This window comes from Oryctolagus cuniculus, chromosome 8, assembly GCF_964237555.1.
Source record: "Oryctolagus cuniculus chromosome 8, mOryCun1.1, whole genome shotgun sequence".
Classification (NCBI taxonomy): domain Eukaryota; kingdom Metazoa; phylum Chordata; class Mammalia; order Lagomorpha; family Leporidae; genus Oryctolagus; species Oryctolagus cuniculus.
In genome coordinates this window covers 5,094,328-5,111,176 of record NC_091439.1, presented here as the reverse complement: position 1 = coordinate 5,111,176, position 16,849 = coordinate 5,094,328, and the positions used below count along the sequence as shown (strand labels likewise).

The following is a 16,849-nucleotide window of genomic DNA, read 5'->3' as shown; positions in this document are numbered from 1 at the left end:
CCCAGAACTGCAGGCCAGCACCACCCTCCTCCCCCAAGAGGAGAAGCCAGCAGCACCACCCTCTTCTCTCTAGGCCTCCACTTCTCCTGGCAAGGGAGCGGCCACTGAGGGGCATGAATGAGACTGGAAACAGCCTGAGCATGACAGCAAAGGCCTGTGGGAAGCAGCAGCCATGTCCTGTCCATGGGCTCTCAGCCAGATGAGACAGGGAGCAGAGGCTGGTGCCTGTGAGCCGGCCCAGGGACACGGGAGAGGGACCCGGTCTGGGGGAGCACTGGCAGAGCCCCTCCTCTCTGGGCTTTCTGCCCTAGCTGTACACCAGGGGGAAGCAGCCAGGGCTGTGCCAGCCCCCACATCCCCCAGCTGCAGTTCTGACATTGCTGGGAGTCACAACCCTCTGGGACCTGGACAAACACATAAATCTTCTCCCCAGAAAGTGGCTGCTGCCATCCTACAGATTTCACACGAGCAGCGCTGGGGTGTGGGAATGGCCCATTGCCTCAAGCAGATGCCACGCTGGAAGCCTGGCCCTGCTGCTCCCCAGCAAACTGTGCCCCCTCCTGCCCAGCAATACCAATGATAGCCCCTGTGTGCCACATGTAGATGTGTAATACCAGCCATTATCAGAGTAAGGATTCTCTACGTCAATTATTAATCCCAAGTGCCTGTAGCAGCAAAATTACTTTGGGGGTCATGGAAATGTTCTAAAGTTAGATCATGCTGATGTACAAATCTGAAAGCACTAAAAACTATGGAACAGTGCACTGGAGCAGGTGACCTTAAATCTGTATGTTCTCTACAGTGTCACCATCTCAAATAACTGTGACTCGTATTTACTCTTGCACGTTGTTCTCTTTAGTAGTTATATGAAACAGATGATCAAAATAAATTTACATTATTTAGTAGTTAATTTGAATATAGTAACTGGGAAATACTTTAAAACTGCTCACCAATACGGAGGTTCTCTTTAGTATAAAAATGTTTCTGTGAGGCCAGCGCTGCGGCTCACTAGGCTAATCCTCCACCTTGCGGTGCCGGCACACCGGGTTCTAGTCCTGGTTGGGGCGCTGGATTCTGTCCCGGTTGCCCCTCTTCCAGGCCAGCTCTCTGCTGTGGCCCAGTAGTGCAGTGGAGGATGGCCCAAGTGCTTGGGCCCTGCACCCCAAGGGAGACCAGGAGAAGCACCTGGCTCCTGCCATCGGATCAGCATGGTGCGCTGGCCGCAGCGCGCTGGCAGTGGCGGCCATTGGAGGGTGAACCAACGGCAAAAGGAAGACCTTTCTCTCTGTCTCTCTCTCTCTCACTGTCCACTCTGCCTGTCAAAAAAAAATGTTTCTGTGAGAGCCCTTATCCAAGAAAAAAATCCCTTTGTGCATTTTAGTGAAAATCCTCACGGTTGCCCTTCATATGTCTCTCACCCACAAATAAGTGCTGCTCAGTGAAACAATACATGAGGGAAGTCTCAACAGTGATGTCCCACATCACTATTGTTGGTTTTCCATAATTAGGTGGTTTTTTTTCTACATATGATGTCTCATTACACAGTGAGTACAAATTAGGGATTATGTCACTTGTGTGCTCTCCTAATTAGACAGTGAACACAAGTTGGAGGTAACCATGGTGGAAGGAAAGATGGAAGATGACACTTTATTTTTAAAGACTTATTTATTTTTTGAGAGAATTACAGAGAGATGTCTTCAATCCACTGGTGAACTTCCCAAATGGCCACAACAAATAGAGCTGGGCCAGGCTGAAGCCAGGGGCCTGGAGTTTCATCTGGGTCTCCCATAGCATTTCAGAGATCCAAGCATTTGGGCCTTAGTCTGCTGCTTTTCCAGGTGCATTAGCAAAGAGCTGATGAGAAGTGAAGCAGCTAAGTCTTAAGCCAGTGCCTATATGGGATAATAGCATCGCAGCTGACATCTTAACCCATTGTGTTGCAATGCCAACCCTTCCCTCTTTTTTCCAATGATTCTTAGAAAGCTGGCTGGTCTATAACTCAGTATGTGTTAATAAGGTGGTCCTAAGTGGACACTTTAAGCAAACGGAACAAGTCCACAAGATCAATGATGGAGATAATACTACTATAAACTATGTTTACTTAAACCCACAAAGAAATCTGATTTATACAGAGCAAATGCTTAAATCAAGTTCCTGGAAATGGATATGATATTTTAGAGAGTAATGTCTGTGGTCAACAATAAGCTTAGATAGAAGACATGGCATACTAGGGGTGTAAGAATGATAGAGAAAAGTAAAGTGATTGTTGGCTATGAGAATGCAAACTGTCTCTCCAGCTGTGGTTGGGATGGAAGCTCTGAGAAACACACCAGAGCAGTTAGGACACCTAGAAATCTCTTCAGGTGAGGAGAAAGCTGACCAGAACCCAGACGTGGCCCCGAAGGTGAGAATGCAGGGCACGAGTAGTAATCAGAGCCAGAACATGCAGAGTGAAGGCAGTGATAGCCAGAGACAGGCACGTAAAAGTCATCCATGGTGATGAGGTTATTTTCCATTTGTGTTTCACAAAGAACATTTGTGTATAGTTCTGTGGTAAACATTATTTTTAAAAATATTTCATACATTGTAGAAAGACAAGTTAACTAATACCCATTATTTCACCAAAATATAATTTTTGTGGTGAGCAATTTGAAGATCTATTGTTTCAGCAATTTTACAACTCACAATACATTATTAATACAGTCAACAAACAATACTATAGAGGACCAAAATTTATTCTTCCAGTTTAACTGAGAGTCTGCTCCCTTTGGTAAGCATATCCCTTTTTTTCCAACTCACCTCATCACCCCAGCCTTTGACAAACACTTTTCTACTCTCTGTGAGCATGACTTTTTAAATTCCACATATAAATATTTTCTTTTTTTTAATTTTTCTTTTTTTTTGACAGGCAGAGCTAGACAGTGAGACAGGCATTGGTTCACTCCCCAAATGGGCACTATGGCTGGTGTGTTGCGGCTGGTGCGCTGCACCAATCCAAAGCCAGGAGCCAGGTGCTTCCTCCTGGTCTCCCATGTGGGTGCAGGGCCCAAGCACTTGGGCCATCCTCCACTGTACTTCCTGGGCCACAGCAGAGAGCTGGACTGGAAGAGAAGCAACCCAGACAGAATCCGGTGCCCCAACCGGCACTAGAACCTGGGGTGCCGCTGCCACAGGCAGATGATTAGCCTAGTGAGCCACAGCGCCAGCCTAAATATTTTTTTTTTTATTTTACAGGCAGAGTGGACAGTGAGAGATAGAGAGACAGAGAGAAAGGTCTTCCTTTTGCTGTTGGTTCACCCTCCAATGGCCGCCGCGGCCAGCGCGCTGCGGCCAGCGCACCATGCTGATCCGATGGCAGGAGCCAGGTGCTTCTCCTGATCTCCCTTGGGGTGCAGGGCCCAAGCACTTGGGCCATCCTCCACTGCACTCTCGGGCCACAGCAGAGAGCTGGCCTGGAAGAGGGGCAACCGGGATAGAATCCGGCACCCCGACTGGGACTAGAACCCGGTGTGCCGGCACCGCAGGGTGGAGGATTAGCTTAGTGAGCCGTGGCACCAGCTAAATATGTTTTTTTACTTGGCTTATTTTACTTAGCATAGAGGTCCCTCAGTTTCACACATATCATGGAAAATACCAGACTTATTTTTTTAAAGGTTGAATAGAATTCCAATGTGAATATATACTACACTGTCGTATTCAGTCATCATTTGATGGACATTCTGGTTGCTTCTATAGCATCACCATTATTAATAATGTGGAAATTAACATAATAGGGACGACAGTTTTTTAAAGTACAGATTCAATTCTTTGGATGTATGACCATATGACCAGTTGTACAGGGTCATATGGTAATTCTGTTTCTATTTTTATGCCTATGCCTTTTTCAAAATGACCCATTTTCATAGCAACAATCACATTCCTTCACTTTAGTAGATTGGCTATTACAAAAAAAGGAGATAACAAGTTATGGTGAGGCTATGGCGAAAACAGAACAATTGCACATAGTTGGTAGGAATTTAAATTAGTATAGCCACTTTGGAAAAGAATACAGTGGCTCCTTAAAGTTAAACTTAAAACTAGCATATTATCTAGAAATCCTTCTTCTGGGTATTCAGCCAAAGGAATTGAAAACTTGATTTCAAAGATAAAAGACATACCTGGACTCTCTGTTTATCCCACTTTATTACATTAGCCACAAAATGGAAACATTGTTTCTCAACCAGTGAATGAATCAGGCAAGTATAATATTTACATACAAATAATTATTATCTTTATAAAGTAATAAAACTACAACATTTGAAACAACCAAAACACTATTCTAAGTGAGGAAAACTGGATATAGAAAGACACTGCTCAATCCCATTTATATATGGAATATAAAGTAGCCAAACTCATTGATATAGTGCAAGGAGTTGATGGTGACAGTTTAAGGTGCCATGTTGAATTTCTGCAAGATAAATAAGGTCAGGAGCTCTAATGTACATCATAGTGACTAGAGCTAACAATATTGCATTTTATTTTTAAAATCTGCTAATAGGGTAGATACCATTTTAATTTTTATTACCAATTATAATATTATGTTAATTACAATAATATTAATGTGGCAGGAAGAAACTTGCAAGGTGATGGATATGTTTTAGTGTGAATGTTTCCATGATTTCATGAGTGCATAATTTACCTTAAAGCCATTAAGTTCTGCATTTTAAATACGTAAAGATTTTATGTGCCACTTGTATCTTTTTTTTTTTTTATTTTTTGACAGGCAGAGTGGACAGTGAGAGAGAGAGACAGAGAGAAAGTTCTTCCTTTTGCTGTTGGTTCACCCTCCAATGGCCGCCACGGCCGGCGCGCTGCGGCCAGCACACCGCGCTGATCCGATGGCAGGAGCCAGGTGCTTCTCCTTGTCTCCCTTGGGGTGCAGGGCCCAAGCACTTGGGCCATCCTCCACTGCACTACTGGGCCACAGCAGAGAGCTGGCCTGGAAGAGGGGCAACTGGGACAGAATCCAGCACCCCGACCGGGACTAGAACCCGGTGTGCCGGCACCTCAAGGCAGAGGATTAGCCTAGTGAGCTGCAGCACCGGCCGCCACTTGTATCTTAATAAAGTTACTTAAAAGAAGAAGAAGATCCAAGATGGTTGAATAGGGAAATGACGTGCTGATTCTGATCACAGAAAGATAACAGAAAAAAACAACAACAACAACAACTGCATTCTCAGAGGACAGAGAGAAGTCTGCAGTGGAAATTCTACAAGAAGAAGAGAGAGGTGGATCAGCAAGGACCATCATGCAGCAGTGAGCAGGACATCACTAGCAAATCCTGAAGCTGGTGGCTGAATAGGACACCATCTATTTGGAGCAAGGCACCCAGGAACCAGCAGGGAGGAAACACTATCTTAATAAGGTGAGTACAGGCTGATATGGTCTGTTCATGAGTCGGGGATATTATTAGAGAGATATATTCATGGTCTCCAAAAACCTTGAGTCTTCACTTAACGGTTTGGTGAGAGGCAGGGAGCCCACTTAAGACTGTAAAGCTCCCCACCCCCATCATGGCACTTGGATTCAACCTGCCAACCTTTATCAGTTAGGCAGCTGATGAGGGGAACACCACTTATCTTTCATTACATGGGAGTGGCTTGTGTGGCTAAGAGTGGATACCTCACTCACTGTGACTGTGGGGGAGCCCTGTGGCTGTGGGAATTCTTTGTGCAATAGGGCAATAGGGTGTGGCTTAGTCTCCAGGAAGTCTCTGTGTCTGTCATCCGAGACTCAGGGCTCTGCACTCACACTGGGGAGTGCATGGATCCTTTGTGCAGTTCAGGTGCCTGCACAGGTGAGGTATCTGGGTAATAGGAAGCTGAAGATATGCTTACTCTTGATTGGTTCACCTTGGGAGAGAGGGCTTGATGTGATCATGCCAACCTTCATCCCTGCTGGTGATATTTACCACACTCAACTTGGGTGTCACCTTGGACCTTGACCCATACTCAAACTGACAAGAGCTTCCTAACCCTCTCAGCATATGCTCTGAAGGACCGATTACTCCACTAAGCCACAGAGCTGTATTTCAAAAACAAATTACTTCAGATGAGAAAAACAACAAACGTTTCCATAAATGCCTAAAATAAATGTGGAAAGACAAAGATAAAATGCAGAAAGCATGAATGGGTAAGACAATATGACTTCCAAAAGGAACACAACCCTTCAGTACGGAAAGAGAGGATGGAAAGATTGATGAAATGCCTGAAATTGAATTAAAAGGAATGCTCATAAGTATTCTCAAAAGCACAGAAAAGCAAATAGATGATATAAAGAAATCCATGGGGTGGGGGAGGAGGGGGAGCGCAGGCAGAGCTCTGGGGCAGCTGCAGAGGCACCTTGGCGACCAGCCCAGAGAGATCCCCAGCTTGCGGCACAGCGGCGGCAGCGGGGAGGGGGCCGACCTGCCCAGCAAAGGAGCTGAAGCCCGCGCGGAGCAGGACCCCAGTTCACAGCAGCTGGCGCGAGGCTCCCTGCTGGAGCCAGAGGGTGAGCCACACGGAGCAGGACCTGAGTCCTGAGTGGCCTGCGGCTGGCGGCCAGGGCTCCTCCCCTCCCTCCTTCCTCCCCTCCCTCTCTCCTCCCCTGCAGAGAGCTGCGGAGCCTGGAATAAGAAGTGGAAAGGAAGGCAAAGCCGAAGCCCAGTCCAGGTTACCTGATGCAGCTGATGAGCGATAAGAAGCCTGTGAACAGCCTGCGGGACTTCTGCAGGGTCTGCAACCACCTGGACAAAGAAATCAGCAGGGTACGGAAAGACAGGTACAATGGCACATTACACAGCAGTATGGAGAAAAGGAGTGCAGAACTGCCTGATGCTGCGGGACCTATTGCTCAGTTACAAGAGAACTTTCTGTGCCAGTGAAAGAAGATCCAGGTTTTAATCTTGTTGGGAGAATCCTTGGACCTAAAGGACTCACAGCTAAGCAACCTGAAGCAGAAACAGGATGTGAAATAATGGTCCAAGGCAAAGGCTCAGTGAGGCCTAAAATGGAGGAGCAAAATAGAGGCCAGTCCACTCAGGAGCACCCAAATGAAGACGCACATGTTCTAGTCATTGTGGAAGATGCTCAGAACAGAGCAGAAATCAAGCTGAAGAAGTAAGGACATTACTGGTACCTGTACAGAGGAAGACAGCCTGAGAGCCTGAGGAAGATGCCGCTGATGGAGCCTGTGATTCTGAATGGCTCCTACCAGAGATGCCAACATTAAATCACCAGCCCTCGCCTTTTCTCTTGCAGCGACAGCCCAGGCTGCCCCAAGGATCATTCCTGGGCCTGCGCCCAGTCTCCCACCAGCTGCCCTGCTACTCCTACGCCAGCTGTCCCTCCCATAATGCCTTTGATCAGACAAATACAGACCGCTGTCATGCCAAATGGAACTCCTCACCCAACTGCTGCAATAGTTCCTCCAGGGCCTGAAGCTGGTTTAATTTACATACCCTATGAATACCCCTACAGGTTGACACCAGCTACATTAATCCTTGAATGTCCTATTAACCCAGTGGTGTATTAGATGAGGTGACTACTAAAGTTCAAAAGCATGCTATGTGTCTCCATCCTTACCAAAGGATGTGACCACAGACCGAGCCGCCACTTGCAACTAACCTATGACCTTCTGACCACTGAACTCTTCACCCAATGATGACCTGACCATGCCTGCCTGCTGATCAGTTAACTGGTAATCGCCTTTGCTTGCCTGTCATCAGTGCAGCAAGCTGAGGCACTTGTCCATTCATCTTACCATCTAACCAAGGAAAAGACAAAGAAATTGCTATCCTCCAACTCAGATTTTTTTCCTGCCCTTCCCCCAATTTGAGTACACATGGTTCTAGAACCTGCAATGAATAGTAGTAAAGCAATAAGGCCCAATTCATCCCGCAGCACTGTCTTTTAATGACCCCTCTGAGTGAACGGTAAGGGGAAACAGATGGCCCTTAACTACTCATTGACAGAGGAAGTCGCTGAGAGACTTCTGGGAATCTTTTGCTTCTCATGGTGAGCTCAAAGCTTTCTCTGAGTGTACTGTGTGACGATGCACCACGCATGAATCTTTGGTCAGGGATGTCATTGGTGACGTGATTTCAGAAAGTTTTCAGAATTCGATATGGGGTTCCGTCACTACTGTGCCCTCAAAGGGCCGAGGGGCAGCCTTCTCACATTACCTGCCAGAATCTGAAGTATGAGAAGATAGTGTGCCATGAGAGGAAACATGACAAGGAGTTTGGAAAATTAGTGCAAAAATACTGCAACACTATTTTTAAAAAGATAAATATCTGAGTTAAATTACTGAACCTTTATTTTACATCTCCATTAAAAATATATGAGAAAAAAGAAGCCCTTTATTTTATTAAATGATGTTTTCTGGTGGTTGTCAAGAAACAAAAGACCAAAAGAGAATTTCTGTCTTTATTTTTTTATTTTTTAAGTATTGGAATAAGTATCAAGAAAATAAAGTGCAGGGCCAGCGCCGCAGCTCACTAGGCTAATCCTCTGCCTCCAGCACTGGCACTTTGGGTTCTAGTCCCTGTTGGGGTGCCGGTTCTGTTGTCCCAGTTGCTCCTCTTCCAGTCCCATTCTCTGCTGTGGCCCAGGAGGGCAGTGGAGGATGGCCCAAGTCCTTGGGCCCTGCACCCCCATGGGAGACCAGGAGGAAGCACCTGGCTCCTGGCTTCGGATCGGCGCAGCACGCCAGCCGTAGTGGCCATTTTGGGGGTGAACCAATGGAAGGAAGACCTTTCTCTCTGTCTCCCTCTCTCTCAGTCTAACTCTGCCTGTCCAATAAAAAAGAAAATAAAAGAAAGTGCTTTATTTTCCTTCATGGTAATTTAGTCAAATGTCTTGTAATAGCAGCTTCTCCCTCAAAATAAAAGTTAATGCGTCCTCAGTCATCCAGAATGTGAAAGAAGATAAGGGGGAGACAAATGTATGATTTTTGCCACATTACCTTGATGCAAATTTGCCAAATATGGTACTGTGAAAAAAATTGATAACTTTTATAATGTCTGACTTGTTAAGTTTCAAAACATCATTCTTTTAAAAGTCATAATTGAATACTTTTGGATATTATAATCTCCAATGCTTGCCCAAAGGATTCTGCGATAAAAATTATGTGAGATCATTTGAACATCAGAATTACAGCTTTATTTTATTTGGAGAAAGGGTAGACATTGGATATTTTTCTTATTAATTGGAGAATAGTAGTAAGCTAGCAAACTTTTTCACAAAAATGAATCTTAATTATTTGCATTCTGAAAAACTGTTTTTAAATTACCCCAATTTGATCATCCTACTTTACACCATTATCAGAGAACTTGTATTGTCCATCTTTTTGCTGGTTTTAGTAACTTCCTCTCCTGTTCCCACACATGTTTTTGACCTCTTTTTTTTTTTAATTTTTTTTTTTAATTTTTTTTATTTTTTTATTTTATTTTATTTTTTTTTTTTACAGGCAGAGTGGACAGTGAGAGAGAGAGAGAGAGAGAGAAAGGTCTTCCTTTGCCGTTGGTTCACCCTCCAATGGCCGCCGCTGCAGCCGGCGCACCGTGCTGATCCGATGGCAGGAGCCAGGAGCCAGGTGCTTTTCCTGGTCTCCCATGGGGTGCAGGGCCCAAGCACCTGGGCCATCCTCCACTGCACTCCCTGGCCATAGCAGAGAGCTGGCCTGGAAGAGGGGCAACCGGGACAGAATCCGGCGCCCCAACCGGGACTAGAACCCGGTGTGCCGGCGCCGCAAGGTGGAGGATTAGCCTATTGAGCCACGGCGCCGGCCCTTTTTTTTTAATTTTAAAAGAATGTGGGGCCAGCGCCGTGGCTCACTAGGCTAATCCTCTGCCTGCGGTGCTGGCACTCCGGATTCTACTCCTTGTCGGGGCACCAGTTCTGTCCTGGTTGCTCCTCTTCCAGTCCAGCTCTCTGTTGTGGCCTGGGAGTGCAGTGGAGGAGGTCCAGGTCTTTGGGCCCTGCACTGCATGGGGGACCAGGAGGAAGCACCTGGCTCCTGGCTTCAGATCAGTGGAGTGTGCTGGCTGCAATGCACCAGCCATAGCAGCTACTTGGGGGAGGGGGGGTGAACCAATGGAAAAAGGAATACCTTTCTCTCTGTCTCTCTCTCATTCACTAAGTCTGTCTGTCAAAAAAAAAAAAAAAAAAAAAGAAAAAGAAAAAGAAAACTTACTTAGTAAATTTTGGATGAACTGAAAAAAGAATCTTTACTTTTGAAATCTCTGAATGCCTTGGTTCTCAGTATTATTCTTTATTGAATTTATTTCTTATTAAAATATGTAGTTTTTAAGACTTCTTTTCTGACAGTGTTATGTAATTTTTTAGCATGGGTAGATGGGAGTGTCACTTGTGTGTTACCGTACAGCTGACATATATGTGTTTTTGTCTATTCTTTTTTAGTAGTTTCATGCTATGTATGTACCATGACCAACCTACTATCTATGAAAAACATGTAAGATAATGTACTTACAGCCATTGTTACAAGTTTATAATGTATTTTTCTATCTTGTTTTATATGTATGTCATTTAACACTCAAAAAGAATCTTTTAAATTGAGATAAGGATACAAAATGCAAAATCCATAATTTTGATAACTGAAAATTGTCAATCATTTTGCAGTACTTTATTATATTGGATGTCTTGTCTTTCTTTATCTTTCATTTAGCTAATGAATGAAAACATTAGACACTTTGAGTTTTAGTTGGGATTTTACATAGCTTGCATTTTAATTCTTTGGTTCCTTGCTGTTTCTATTAATCCATGGCAATATTTTAATAAATGACATAATACTGACCTAAAAAGAAATGAATCCATACATGACATGAATGAAAAATTCTACAGGGAGATAGATATGCAGAAAAATAAAACTGAAATATTAGAAATATAAAATTCAATAGGTCAAATAAAAATACAATGAAAAGGCTTAACAAAAGACTTGGTGATTCAGAAGAACGAATATGTGAGCTAGAAGACAAATCCTTAGAAATATTATTGTCTGAACAATAAAAAGAGAAGAAGAAAAAATTCAGGAAAACTGAAAATAGTTTCAAGAGTTCTGGGATACTATCAAATGATAAGAAGTACACATTTGAGGAATTCCTATAGATGTGGAAGGAGAGAATAAATTAGAAGGCCTATTCTTTAAAATAATAGCAGAAAACAGCCCTAATTTGGAGAAAGAAAGGGACATCCAAGTACAGGAAAGACATAGAACTTCTCAAAGACATGGCTGGAAAAAGTCTGCACTGTGACACATTATAGTCAAACTTTCAAATGTAAAGCATAAAGAAATTATTCTAAAATGTGCACAAGAGAAATGCCAGATTACTCTCAGAAGATCTCCAATGAGAGTAAACAGATGATTTCTCATCAGCAACTCTACAGACTATGAGAGAATACAGAGAGAGTCCAAGTTCTAAAAGAATGTAACTCAGAATATTATACCCAGGAAAGCACTCATTTATAAAGAAGACAAAAGGAAAACCTTCCAAAATGCACAGATACTGAAAGAATTTGTTGCCACTGACCCAGTGTCACAAATGATGCTCCAGGATGTTCTACATGGTTGTATCTGGGCATTTTGCAGTAATATGTACATGTGGCATTGGTGTCTGGGATGGCAGGCAGGGTTCTGCATGCAGTTTAAAGGCTGGGGGGCACCACTAGTGTAAGCTTGCACTTCTCACACCAGAGACCCTGTGAGGGCCCAGAGTACTGATGCACTGCACTTGTTCTAGGGGTATGAGTGACTGCTGCTCCAGGAAAGACCTGCAGAACTCACATCCTTTGTGCTCTCTGGCTCAAGGCAGGGTGAGGACGGAGACCCTGAAAAGTCACATAACTTGCAGCAGAGGGTGGGCTCTGAGAGCCTGAGTTGGTCCTGTGGTGGATTCAGCTTGGGAGGCTGACTGGCGAGATAAGTGCGGCATGCAGGTGGAAGAAGACAAAGTGCGGAGGACAAGGTTAGGACACTGGAGGGAGCGAACAATGGCCAGGAGAACAGAGTCAGGGAGGCCAGGGAGCTTGGAAGCTGACAGTCGAGAGCAAATAGAGGGGACAAGTTGAGGAAAAGGGCCTGGGAGAGGCAAGCAGAGTGAGGACAGGAGCTGGAATAAGACAGCAAGAATGCTAGAGAGAGGGTGGGGAAGGGAGGGCGCTAAGCCAAGCTCCAATGTAATGTGCCTTCTACCTTCTTTTTGTACAATTTAGGTCCTTTTCTCTTTACAGTTTGGGGGCTGTTGGTGGCATGGGAAAGAGTGAGAGTGGCCTGAGGTGGTCCCACCACTGCTGAACACCACAAATAATATTTAAACCTAGTGCTGAAGACTTCAAAACAATGGTGGGTTATGTTTGCTTATTCTCTGAAGTGGAACTTGGATTCTTGCATTCCTTCAACACAACAATACATTGTTCAAAAGTTATCTTTATGCCAAATTTGCATTTAGTAAGGCCTTAAAATCATTTGTTGAATGGAATTATTTTACAGAAATGTCTCATTGATATATTTTACTTATAAATCAGTGAATATATCACTATAAAGGTATCTGTTCTTTGCTAAAGTGTAGAATTTACCAATGATAGACATAGCAAGGTATTAGTTATGCCATTTTGTATGTAGCATAATCTATAATATTCTATATGCATTTTTATATGAACAGTCATAATTGATCCCAAGTGGGAGATTCTAAAGTTCATACTGTTTTATTACTTTAAGATATGTGTCTTTATATATTTGTCAGGATATTTTTTCATCATTTGGTAATTATTCTTTCACCTTCTAAGTATAATGTATCCAATTAGGTAAACTTCCCTTTTAAAACAACAAGATGACTATTTTTGTAAAACCTATCTGGAAAAAAATGATGTTATGAGGTTGCCAGAACAACTTATTTGAACTTTTTAACTTTATCTTCAATGGTATGTGTCTGTGCTATTTCTCATAGGAAGAATTAAGCATTATACAAATTATCATTTGTTTTGAGAAACATAGCAAGCATGCATTAAACAAGGCCCTTGGGAAATTAGCCACCAAACTGTTGTAGATTGAACATCGAGGCAATCATAAAGAAAGGGAGATCCAGATTTGGGAATTTTGAAACAAAGTTTTAAGATCATCTTAAAGAAAAATAAAATTTATTAATACAAAATGGGCCAGTACAAGGGAGGCACCCAGAAACTGCTGTTTACACCATGGCACTGAATGGTGAACACTAGGAAAAAATTATTCATGGCTATGTCTAAAAATAAATCAGGCTCTTAAACAATTATTTTATTATTTGTGTTTTGGAAGCTGTTACATTCTAATGGAGAAAAGTGTGCAACTCCTCCTTTGTCAGGCTTTGCTCTTTGTCATGACATTATTACATTGTCTTTGTTGCTGCACAACCACTACCTGTGTTACCACAGGAGGATTAATTATAGGATATCAATGCAAAAAGATGGCCTCCAAAATATTCAATTCTGTGAAAATGACATAATTTTAATAATAGTTTCCCTCTTCTAGAAAAATACCTGAGAATCATTTTTATGCTGTACTATGTGTCAAATGGAAAAAGTTGAATAGGGAAAAAACCAGTAGATTTGTCCTTTCGTCTTCATCTACAGGCAAAGATCCAGTAAATGTATAATTATTCTTTGGAAATTATAAAGAAATAACCATCACTGACTTATGTGTAGCTTTTTATATTATGCATTTATATATTTAATAGATAAATGTATGCATAAATGTTTTCTACATAGAGGCTCATTCTTTATATCTAAAACTTTTAAAGTAATTGAGGATTTAAAATGAAGTACAACAAAATGTGCTTTTGCTAATGTGAAAGGTATGATAACTTCTTAAACAGATCCACCTTGAAGTAGCAGAAAATATCAAACATCAGTTTTCCATAAACCTTTGTTCTGTATAACAATTAGAAAAATATTGGCATAAATTTTAGATAACATTAAGAACAGAAATACTAAATTTGAATATATGTTTCTTAGAACTGATTAATTTTTTCTGAGCATGAGGCTATTTCTAACATATAAGGTTGTATTTTTAGTTAACATGTAGAAAATGTGCCCTTGTGAAACACTGAATTACATTAAATTTGTTATACGCAAGTTTTCACTAAGAACATTTTGAATTTCTATAATGCTACAAAGCTAAGTGAAAGAGAGCTTAATCCTTGGAGTACAGCACTCAGTTCCTCACAGTGTTTTGTACATAAGGTAAACACATGTAATGAAATGTACAGCTAGTGTATGAGTTGCTAACTAACAACAGTGATGACTTTTTAATAAGTGTTCTATTTAGGATTGGCCATATTTGAAATTTAGAATTGTATTTTGAGACTTGAACATTTTCTTTTCCATTTAAGTGCAAATACACTTAGAAGATTATACATCTATCAGTTATTTGAATTCTAGGGTGAATGTGTATAATACCAAGTGGGGTTGGGGCCGGTGTTGTGGTGCAGTGGGTTAAAGCCCTGGCCTGAAGCACTGGCATCCCATATAGGAGCTGGTTCTAGTCCCTGCTGCTCCACTTCTGATCCAGCTCTCTGCTATGGCCTGGAAAAGCAGTAGAGGATGGCCCAAGTCCTTGGACCCTGAACCCATGTGGGAGACCCAGAAGAAGCTCCTAGTTCCTGGCTTTGGATTGGCACAGCTCTGGCCATTGCATTCATCTGAGGAGTAAACCAGTGGATGGAAGACCTCTCTCTCTGTCTCTTCCTCTCTCTGTAACTCTGTCTTTCAAATAAATAAAACAAATCTTTAAAATAATAACAAGTGGGGTTAACTTATTTAATATGTATGTGAGCAGAGATATTTGAGAAGTTAGGACTTTCTATAAAAAGAAATAGCCACCTTGTGGGGGACATTTCTAGAACAGACAACTGTGGATATCAATGACCAAATTATTTTACTTTCACAATTACCTATAGATTAGCCTGTGTATATTAGAGACAATATACTTATCCAGTTTTTTTTTTTTTTCACATCGACAGCTACACTTGGAAAATGTACTTCTAGCTGAGGGTCATCTAGAACACAGGATGATCATGAGCCTTGGAAAGGAAATGAGAGTTAAAATTTACAGTTTGCTTGGAACAGCTCTCTTATTCTCAGCTGGCAGCTTTAGGAGATCTGATAGTGTTCAGATGGCCTACTAGGTTGGTAATAGTTTCTATTTGTTTTCCTACTTATTATTGACATTGAACAGTAATATGGAACTATTATTCTGCAAAAGTATGATGGTTAACCTAATGTTGCATATTACTGCTTTGTTGAAACTGTAACATAAAATTTCACTTATTCGGCTTAAAATGAAGGATTTTGATGAGTTATTTGGTATGTACATTGAACATGTACAAATGATCAATTGCATATATATGAAATATGTGATTACTCTTAAAAGAATAAAGATTAACCATGATATGTTACATATCAGGTGAATAATTGAGTATTTTCATACATTTACTTTTATACAAATGTGCACATAGGTGTGTATATGAGGGTTTTCAAAGGTTCATGGAAGCATGCCATGCAATTATACTATGAATTTTCCATAAACTTTTGAAGCTACCTTATAAGTAGAGATTATAGCTATCCATATTATATGTAAAACAGTGTATTTCTGGATTGTAGTAAATAAAAAGTTTCTATTGTGCTTAAATAAATAGAATTCAAATTTTCATATATTGTGTAAACATATCAAAAGGTTTGTGTAATAAATTTAAAATAATTTAAAATGTCATATATTTAGTATGTATGTATAGAGTGTTATATTTCTTTTAAAATATAACAAATTATCACAATTAACATTTGATAATATATTTAAATCATTACATTAGTTACATTAGTACATTAGTAACACTGAACAAATCAAATATTCTGACTAGAAAAACAAACATATCTAGCTTTTGATGGTAAAGTAAAATGTAATAATATTTTCTTAGGTTTAACAATACATGGGTCTGCACTATAGCATAGTAGATTGTTTCCACCTGCAGTGTCAGCATCCCATATGGGCACTGGCTTGTGTCCTGTCTGCTGCTCTTCTGATCTAGCTTTCTGGTGTCTAAGGCCTGAAAAAGCAGTGGAGGATGGCCCAAATTCTAGGGCTGCAGCACCCACATGGGAGACCCAGAAGAAGTTCCTGGCTCCTGGCTTCAAATTGGTCTAGCTCTGGCCATCATAGCCATTTCGGGATTGAATCAGTAGATGGAAGACATTTCTGTCTCTCCCTATCTCTATAACTCAGCCTCTCAAATAAATAAATAAATCTTTAAAAAATCAAGTCCAAAAACAACATGCTACAGAATGGATATTTTTTAAAAAAGAAAGAAATGAACACATGTGGGGCCAGCGTGTGGCATAACAGGTAAAGCCGCTGCCTGTGATTTCACCATCCCACATAGACACTGCTTTCTTTCCCAGGTGCTTCACCTCTGATCCAGCTCCCTGATAATGGCCTGGGAAAAGCAGTGAAGAAGGCCCAAGTGTTTGATTCTCTGCCCCCCATGCAGGATAGCTGGATGAAGCTCCCGGCTCCCAGTTTTCACCTGGTCCAGCACTGGACCAGGAGTGAACCAGCAAACATTTCTCTCTGTGTCTCTCCTTTTCTAACTCTGACTTTCAAAATAAATAAGTAAATCTTAAACAATGAGTGCACTCATCAAGCTCCACCTTCTGCTTTCTTGTACACTTAATGAATGCATTGGTAATTCTAACAGATGGAACTTAAGGAATTAGAGTTTTAATATTTACTAATATATAGAAATAAAGGTGAGAGATTAAATTCAAAAGATGAGTATGAAAAC

General features: G+C 41.6%; 1 protein-coding gene, 1 long non-coding RNA gene and 1 pseudogene across 24 annotated transcripts in view; 2 read left to right on the top strand and 1 right to left on the bottom strand.

Moving 5' to 3' along the window:
• Positions 1–16,849, bottom strand: part of LOC103345692 (NAD kinase) — a 79,996-nt gene that overhangs the window by 15,649 nt on the left and 47,498 nt on the right. The window lies entirely within an intron of this gene.
• LOC138843472 (uncharacterized) lies at positions 1,328–15,346 on the top strand. Its single transcript, XR_011378191.1, has 4 exons — positions 1,328–5,404; positions 11,780–12,004; positions 12,270–12,381; positions 15,035–15,346. It is a non-coding gene; the product is annotated as an uncharacterized lncRNA (long non-coding RNA).
• LOC100355994 (KH domain-containing RNA-binding protein QKI pseudogene) lies at positions 6,243–8,260 on the top strand (annotated as a pseudogene).